The sequence below is a fragment of the Numida meleagris genome, chromosome 6 (assembly GCF_002078875.1).
Source record: "Numida meleagris isolate 19003 breed g44 Domestic line chromosome 6, NumMel1.0, whole genome shotgun sequence".
Lineage (NCBI taxonomy): Eukaryota > Metazoa > Chordata > Aves > Galliformes > Numididae > Numida > Numida meleagris.
This window is the reverse complement of record NC_034414.1, coordinates 61,041,744-61,050,381: the sequence shown is the minus strand read 5'-3', so window position 1 is coordinate 61,050,381 and position 8,638 is coordinate 61,041,744. Positions and strand designations below refer to the sequence as shown.

The window sequence follows — 8,638 nt, the reverse complement described above, 5'->3', positions numbered from 1 at the left end:
CTGCTGCCGGGGCCGCGGCCGTGCCCGTAACCCTCCCGGCCGCTCCCGCGGGGGCCCGGCTCGGCTCCTCCGGCTGCGGGGGGTGCCGAGCTCCTCCGGAGGGAAGGGACCGGGCGCAGAGAGCTGCGGCTCCCCGGCTCCCGGCTCCCTTCTCCCTGGTGCCCTCTCCGCGGGAGGCTCTCGTCAGCCGCGCCGTCCTGCTGCCCTCGCCCCGGCACACGCCTCTCTCATTGCACCTCTATCCTGGGAGGCTGTCGCTCGTCCCCAGGATCCTAAGATTTGTATTCAGTGCTGTCCCTTCCCCTCCCCTCCTTCTCGTGTGTAGTGAGCACTCCTAGTCTGCGGGAAAGCAAATGTAGGACACAATCAACCTTTTTTTTTTTTCTGGTGGAAGGTTCCTGTTAGGGGAGACAGCACAGCAGTTGTTGAGGAGCCAGCCGAAACCTTGCAGCCATGTTGATGTCAGGAACAAACAAACCTCCCGATTGCGGGGATCAGCTGCAGCTGAGGAGGGGGCCGTGGAGGGAGGCTGCACGGAGGGGCAGTTGGGTGCTGCCGCACCTGGGGAGCACCGGCAGAGGTGGGTGAGAAGCCGTCACAGAGCCCTTTCTGGTGTTGCTGCTTGCCAGGCACTGGCTTGGCATCGGCACAGCACCTGCAGCCCACTGCCATGAGAGTTAATACAAGCGCTGCCCTCTGTCATTTTTTTCTGTGATACAGGGCAGCAGTATTTCCTCTCCTGCTCCGTTGTCTTCTCTCTCTAGCCTGGTCTGTCATGTTTCCAGGGCAGGCATTTGTCATTGGATTGAGCATCTGGAGCAGGAGGGTGTGTTGGCCTTAGCTGCAGGTGTGAACGTCACCTGGCCAGCCCCCAAACCAAGGAGGGGAAAGCTGGGAGCCTCTAGCTGGGGCTATCCCTGCACGATCTCTGGCTGACTCCCGTGGAGCTGGGCAGCCCAGGATACCTATGCCTTGCTCATTGTGCTGCTGGTTACTGGTCTTTCCCATCCACGTTTACGTGTCCCCAGAGTAAGGTGGTGTCTGCTCATTCCTTCTGAGCGTCCTTGTCTGAACACTGCATGTCCTGCCCTGTTCAAGTGAAGGTCTCCAGACAACAAAGCAGCGGGATGGATGGATCCTCCCTGGCTCGTTGGAGCCTTTTGGTGATAGCTGTGTGTTTGAGGGCTGCTACTCCCATGGGGGTCTGGGCTGGTTCTGGCAGCGCCCATCCTGGCTGCAGCCATTGGCAGAAGCACGGTGCTCCCCTGGCTGTCGGGGCGGTGCGTGCCTCATGGTGCGGTGTGGCCTCTGCCTGCTTCCCTGTTAGCTTGGAGTCATCCCCCGGAGCTGTGTGCTGCGTGTGGGCCTCCCCTTGGTGCCAGCCCGCTGCCGTGTGGCGCTGCTGGGATCTGTCCTGGTGGGGCGGAGCTGCTGTGCTCCAAAGCACGGAGCAGTGGTTCCTCTCTGTTGGTCTGGGAGTCAGGTTCAATTTTGCAAGAGGAACCATACCAGAAACTGAATGCTCTCCGTGCCCTAACACCTTTCTGATCTACATTTCTAAATATAAACTGTACTCAAGGGATTATGCATTTGTTTAAATGCGTAATAAATGCATTTAAATGCGTTAAGACTGTATCAAAATGCACACCCTAGCTTGCCAGCTAGGCCTCCAGTCACAAACCTTACTAAGAAGCTTCCCCTGGCATATTAGCTTGCTTTTCTTCTTTCAGAAAAAGCAGTTACCGGTTTTATCATGGCAGTGCAGTTAGTGGAAATAAATCCTGGGTATTTCAGGCATCGAGCGTGAGTTTGAAGCTGAGCTTGTCCACCAGTTTTGTGGCTTCCTAAAACCTACACAAGTACGGGAATGGACTCCTTGGGCTCACCAATCTCAGCTTTTGTTTATGCTGAAGAAGGAGGCTGGACAGCGGTGCAGTGTTATTCAAGATGGATTCCTAGGTGTTGGTTTTGAATTTTTTGTACCGCTCTTTTGTCTGAAGAGGCTTCTATTTGGCTACATCGTTGTGAACGGTGGTAGACATTGGCCATAAGGTAGAGGAAGAAGGATAAGGTGTTGTCTGTCCGACCCAAGAATGAGACTGATGAGGTTTGTGGGGCAAAACGGGTGAGAACCCAAAAAGAAATGTGTCAGAACAGCACAGAAAGAAGGAAACAGAGCTTCCCTGGACAAATCTGTGAGCTGCTCCCACTGCAGGTGCCTTAGTGTGCATTTTTTTCCCAGAAAGTTCGAAAGGTAGGAAGGGGATGGTGTGCCCATCGGTGGGGTCTTGGCGAGCAAAGGTGCCTGCAAGCAGTGGGGAGATGGAGCACCCGAAGGTACCTGGAGAGCTTGTCCATCTGTTGGGGCATATGGGGATGTGTCAGATGCTGGAGAGCTAATGGCTTTCCATTGTTGATCAATATTTCCTCTGCTTTCAGATGTGGTAACGGGCCTAGTTTAATAGAACAATCTTTGAATATTCTCTGAGCAAGCAGCCCATCCAGAAAATCATGCTAATAGCTTTGTTATTAACAGGCCTGGCAGAATTTGAGCCAAATAGAAAAGGCTTTTCTAAGTGCTGTTGCAGCGTTTGGGGCCAGGCAAATTCCATGCATTAGGAAAGATTTGTACTCCTTTGACCAGACATCACTGACTGTTGTCTATTTATATGCAGCTAAATATATCCTCTGCAGACTTCAGACTCTTAGCTAGTAGTAAAATTACTTTTCAATATTGTGCTATTAAAATGTGCTTGCTGACACTATCTGATGAGTTTTATGCTAAGAGATACGTGTGTGTGTTTAAAATAAAAATTGTTCTTGAAGTAGTTACCTGAAATGCTTTGGAAGTAAAAGCATGTTGGTGCAGAAGGAGAGCAAAAAGAAACATGGTTGAACCAAAGCAGTACTGGAGGCATACTCAATCCTCTAAGGCCAAATCCAAACCACTGCAGGCTTTTGTTGCTTAAAAGTGAGCCATTCCTTCTATAAATATATATAAAATAATTGTGTACTTTGCAATGAAATGGGAAGGTTTGCTTCTGATTAGTCAGGTATACCTTCTGGTACTCTGCAGTTTGAGACATTGTTTTGGAAACAAACCCTGGAAGAAGCCCCTTGTTGTTTGCTGGAGGTGTGCAGCAGGCCCGGGCAGCCAGCTGGAGTTCTTCAGTGGTGCTTCTGCTGGGGCCACCCCTCGTCCACAGCAGCGCTGAGGTGGGGACCCACCTGCCCTTATCAGCAAGGGAGCTGGCAGAGAGGAGCGTGGGATTCTCCTGCCCGGGTTAACTGATGTGTCAGCTCCATAGGCCTGAGCGAGTAGGAGCTGTGCTGCGTGCTGCCCCAAAGGGACGCACCAGGAGATAATTACTGGTGGAGGGGCTGATCCCTCTGCGTGCTGTGGTGTAATAGTAACTGCTGTCCAGGTAGTGTTTTGGAGCTGGTGTTACAGACCCACGGGTAAAAGATGATACCCAAGTTCCAGGCTGTTGTAAATATTCCCAATTAACTCTGCTGCAAATGTGGTTGCATAGGTGATTCCGTGTCCATGTGTGCGTTTCTCTGATGCTAGTAGGGCTCCTGAAAAGAGGGTTGGAGACCTTTGATATGCTCCCAGAAAACAAACAGGATCCCTCCATGGGTTGTAGTGGTTACGGTGGTGGCTGTCCGACTGGCCTTCAGCCCATGATGAAATAGTAATAACAGTAATTTTCTCTTCTGTGGCATCTCTCGCTGATGGTTCTTGGGGAACTAAAAAAACCCGTAGAGGAATTGAGAGCAACTGGTATCCATAGGATGTTGAGGTGGGCCATGGAGAAGTAAAATGCAGGGCTTTCAGAAAAGGTCTCATGGTGTTTGGTCCCCTGATGTCCAGGGACAGGCACTGTGCCATCTCCAGCCCCTTGACTCATAGAATGGTCTGGGTTGGAAGGGCTCTTAATCATCATCTAGTTCTAACAGGGACATCTCACACTAGACCAGGCTGCCCAGAGCCCCATCCAGCCTCGCCTTCAACGCCTCCAGGGATGGAGCATCCACAGCTTCTCTGGGCAGCCTGTGCCACGGCCTTACTAGAGTTATAGGTGGTCAATCTGAGATCCAGACTATGTTAGCCAGAGGTGTCCAGTGCCTCACCATGGACTGGGGGCACAGATTTCAATGACAGCTGTCTTAGCTGCCAAATCATCCTGTCATTTGGAAGGGTGTAATGAAGTCTGTGGTAAGGGAGTAAGACCTAGGGGAAGGTCCCTGTCTGAGTGCACGTCAAGGTAGTGCCTGGTGCAGAGGAGGGTGGTGGCAGCGCTGGCCACAGGGCTCCATTCCACTGTGCACCCCTTGCTGGCTGTCTGCTGACTGTGGCTTGGGGCTGGTCCACTGGCCTGAGCCGGTGTAGCAGCTCTCATGTTCTTGTGGGTTAAATCACTCTACAGATAGTGTTTGTCCTGAGCGGGCTGAGTAATGCAAAAGGTGATTTGTGAAATGGCTAATTCAATGGCTAATGGGAAACCTCAGTGAAGGCCTCTTTAATTGCATAGCATGGGGCCAGCAAACTCTGAGTGCCTGTAGCTGGTTCCCAGTGCTGCAAAACCTGTGTCTAATGCCTTATTCTTGAGGTTGCTCTTCCAGCCGAGTTTCTCAACAAGAACTCTTAGCAAATCATTTCCACGAGAACACATGATTAGCTAACTTTAACTTTAAAGTTGAATGCCTTTTTTTTCCCTTGAAGTTTTTTTGTTTGTTTGTTCAAGTTTCTCTACCAAGATTGTTTTTTTGTTTTATTATAGGGGCAGATAAAACTGTTTTCATTGCCAAAGCATTGTTATGTTGCCAGGTATCTGGTATTCCCTGAGTTTATCTTCATAATTCCTCGTTCTGCATAGTGTCTGTGCCTGTCTGAGGGACACAGAGAGACCAGAGGCCTGAGCTGGATAGGAGAGGCCATGGCAGGAGGTGTGACAGCTCAATTCCTGCTGCAGGAGGAAGGCTGACCGCCAGCAGTACAGCAGTAAGGAAAAGACATACAAGCGAACAGCAGCGTGGTAGAAAAAGTCAGATAGATGGGAAACCCAGGAAGGTGTCAGCGCTGCTGGTCCTCACATTCAGACATGGGATTTCTCTAACAACGCTGAGAAGTAAAGCAGAGATTTGCTGCTACGCGTGGGTGAGATGTGAATTGAGTTTCTTCCAGGTTTTAGCCAGGGTTGTGAGTTTACCCACTGCATGAAGTCTCCACCCTAGCAAAGGAAGATACGTGCCATCAGCAGCATCGCCTGTGCTCCTGTAAGCTGCGTCACCGCGCGCTGAGCTCCGGGCTCCGGGCCGGGCCGCTCCCGCTGTCCGTGGTGCTGAGAGGCAGCGGAGCGGCGGGGACAGAGCGAGCCGGGCTGCGGGGAACGGGTGAGAGCAGTGCCAGCGAAATCCTGTTCTGGTGGTGGCCAAAGCGCAGCTGCGCGGTGTCCCGGCAGGCCCGGGTCAGGGACCTTTGGTGGCAGGGCTGGGGACGTGGTGTGCGTGCGTCCTTTCCTCGCAGTGCAGCTTGTGGGGCTGCAGCATTCAGATCCAATAGGTTATGGCGTGGGTTCCTGGGGAGGTTTTCATGCGCAACCCAGTGTTGTGCTGCAACTCCGTGACTCACCATCGTGCCTTGGCTCTGTGCATGCCCTGTTAGAGTGGGTCCAGAGAAGGCCACGTGGATGCTCAGAGGTCTGGAGCACCTCTCCTATGAAGACAGGTGACAAAGGTAGGGATGTTCAACCTGGAGAAGAGAAGGCTCCAGGGAGACCTCACTGTGGCTTTCCAGTACTTAAAAGTGGCCTACAGGAAAGATGGAGAGGAACTCTGATAGGAGCTGTACTGATAGTACAAGGGGTAACAGTTTAAAACTGTTTAAACCGACTAGATTTGGGTCAGGTATTAAGGGAACATTATTTATTCAGTGATTCTGTGATTCTACTCAGGGTATGGTGAGGCCCTGGCACAGGCTGACCAGAGAAGCTGTGAGTCTCTGGAGGTGCTCAAGGCCAGGCTGGACGGGGCCCTGGGCAGCCTGATCCAGTGGGAGATGTCCCTGCTCATGGCAGGGGTTGGAACTGAATGGGCTTTAAGGTCCTTCTCAACCCAAGCTATTGTGTGATTCTGTGATTCTGCTTATGGGAGAAACTTTGGGAAGGGAGTAGACACACAGTCGTGGACAGGGCTCTTTGGGCTGCTCATTGTTCAGTGCCCTGGCTGTAACAGTGATGGTTTGGGCTGCTCCAAACAAATGTGTCTCTGTCACCAAGCACGTGGCAATTTGGCGGCCTGTTCTGAGGGTACAGTCTCCTTTCCAGTTGCTCCTTATTCTCTTGTGTGGAGCCTCCACTCTAACTCCAGGTGAACTTCATTTGTGCTTCCCCATCTCTGTATCCCCATGTCTGCAAACAGCAAGAAGCCCTCTCGTGTTGGTCTAGTGGAGGTACCCATGGGGATATGGTTATTCCCCTGAAGTGTGACTTCGATTGTCCCAGACAAAGAGGTTTGTTGATGTTGCAGATAGAAGAAAGGTGTTTCAGCTGATTGTTTGTTGAAAATAAGTATATGCATAATGTGTGTGGCAACAGATAGCTACTGTGCCCCTGCTGCTGCCCTTCCTGCAGTGAGCAGCCATCAGTAGCTCATTGTAAACGGCTATTCAGTCCAGCTCCCACAACTGCCTTTGCAATTTAAAGTTTCAGAGCAATAATTTTGTCTTATTCTGGTGGTATAATGGAGTCTTTTATTATTTTACATTATTATATTGTTTATTTATTACATTTTCAGAAATCTTTAGCACTCTGCTATGCAATTCTCACATTCCAGCTCCATAACAACAGAATACTTCCAAGTATTAACTTCAAAGTTAGAGTTATGCTGGTGTCAGAGCTGAGCACGGTTCCCTGTCCTGTTGCAACCTTCACTGAGGTGCAGTGCCTCAGCAGCATCGTCCATCTTCCAGACTGGTGCTCAACACACGCACCTAGGTGCAGCTGAGTAATCCATTGGGGGTACGTAGGACTGTACACACAACTGGAGAAGGCGAATACCTAGGGGGTTGTCTGGCTCTGGGCCCCACTGGCTTCTGTTAGCCTTGTTACTACAGGGGCATAGTGTCATGCTTAACTGTATTGGAGGTGCAGCATCCCCTACATGACTGTGTATTTGTGGTAGCAAGCCTGGTGCTCTGCTGGACTGTGGCATGGCACTGGCATCTGCCCTGGGCAGCAGCACACAGAGTTTCCTGAACCTGTTCTGCATGGAGAATCTCCTAGAAACAGTACAAGAGTTGTGCATGCTGTGAAATATTTGTCTTGGAAAATAAATCACAGCGCCATGCAGTGTGGGGTGATTTGCTGTAGTGTACATCTCTGCAGAGGCTGCCACCTTAAGAGGAGTTTTCATTTCTTCAAATGGTGGGCTTATTAAATGAGCATTGGGCATTAGCACTGAATCTGGAGGAGCAGTGACATATTCCTAGTGCAGTGGGGGTACAATTACAGTGAGGGAGGTGTGCAAGACAAATATGTGCCACCTGCGTGCCACCTGCCCTAATGGCATTGGTGTGACTTGGGGCCATGGGCTCAGCCCTGTACCACAGCTGTGCTTGCTCTGGTCCCAGGTCCCAGGGCCATGAGTGCAAGAGGAGAAAGGGGCAATGCTGGCTGCTTGCTGCCAGCTCAACCCTTTCTGAGGCACCAGAGACTTCTCCTGTGGATGTCAGAAGGTGGATAGTCGGATCACCTGCAGAACTCATCCCTGCCCCAATGCAGATGTGGGGCTTAGAGCACCCCTCTGATCACAGCACCCCCCAGGGCACCAGCCTCTTCAACTGTGGGTGCAGGAGTTGTGCTGCAGGGCGTTCGTCCTTGTGACCTCGTGCAGGGGCTTTGCTTGCTTGGCCTTAAGTAGAGCACAATACAGTTTGCTTTTGTGTTCCCATGGCCTGACCTATAGATGCTTTGATGCAGCTATTGAAATGGGAAGTTGCTTCCCTCAGGGCTCACATTTCTGTTGTATTCATTATTGCCCATTACTGCCCTGGGTCAGACACTCTGTTCCTGACTTGTTTTATTTAAGAAGCAGTCTTCACGCAAACACCTTCTGTGTGAAGAAGCAACCCCCATGTCCTTCCTTGCTTATAGAAAGAAAACATGATATATACCGTGGAAAAAGGCAGAATGGATCGAGATGGATAGTTACAGTTGACTGCTCAATAAAGATGACAGTTGTTTGAATTTCTATGGGAACTTAGGAAAAATTGCTTCTAAATGAATGTTCCTAGGGTAGCCTTGTGAAATACATAAAAATGAGTAAAAGATAAACTGCTTAGGAAAATGTGCTTGGATTACTTACATTGGTGAGCCACGTGATTGTCGTTAGCTCTGTTTGAGTACCGCAGCCTTGCACCATTCACATCCGCCGTGCTGTTGTCTTCCATGGGAGGACACAGGCAGCTGAGCTCAACGTGCTTAATTTAGTCTAAGAAGCATTCAAGAAGCCTGCGTACAGGCGGTGTGTCTGTGTTTGGAGTGCTTCGGAAAGTTAAAGTAAGGACAAAAAAGAAATGACAATAATTAGGAGTAAAATTCTGGCTGGCAGAACGAGAGGTTCTTGGAATGCAGGC

General features: G+C 50.6%; 1 protein-coding gene across 1 annotated transcript in view; it reads left to right on the top strand.

The window, feature by feature from the left end:
• Positions 408-8,638, top strand: part of LRFN5 (leucine rich repeat and fibronectin type III domain containing 5) — a 49,779-nt gene continuing 41,548 nt past the window's right edge. Inside the window, exon 1 of the mRNA XM_021402843.1 lies at positions 408-580. The gene's annotated coding sequence lies outside the window, so the exon portion shown is untranslated. The remainder of the gene's footprint in view (positions 581-8,638) is intronic.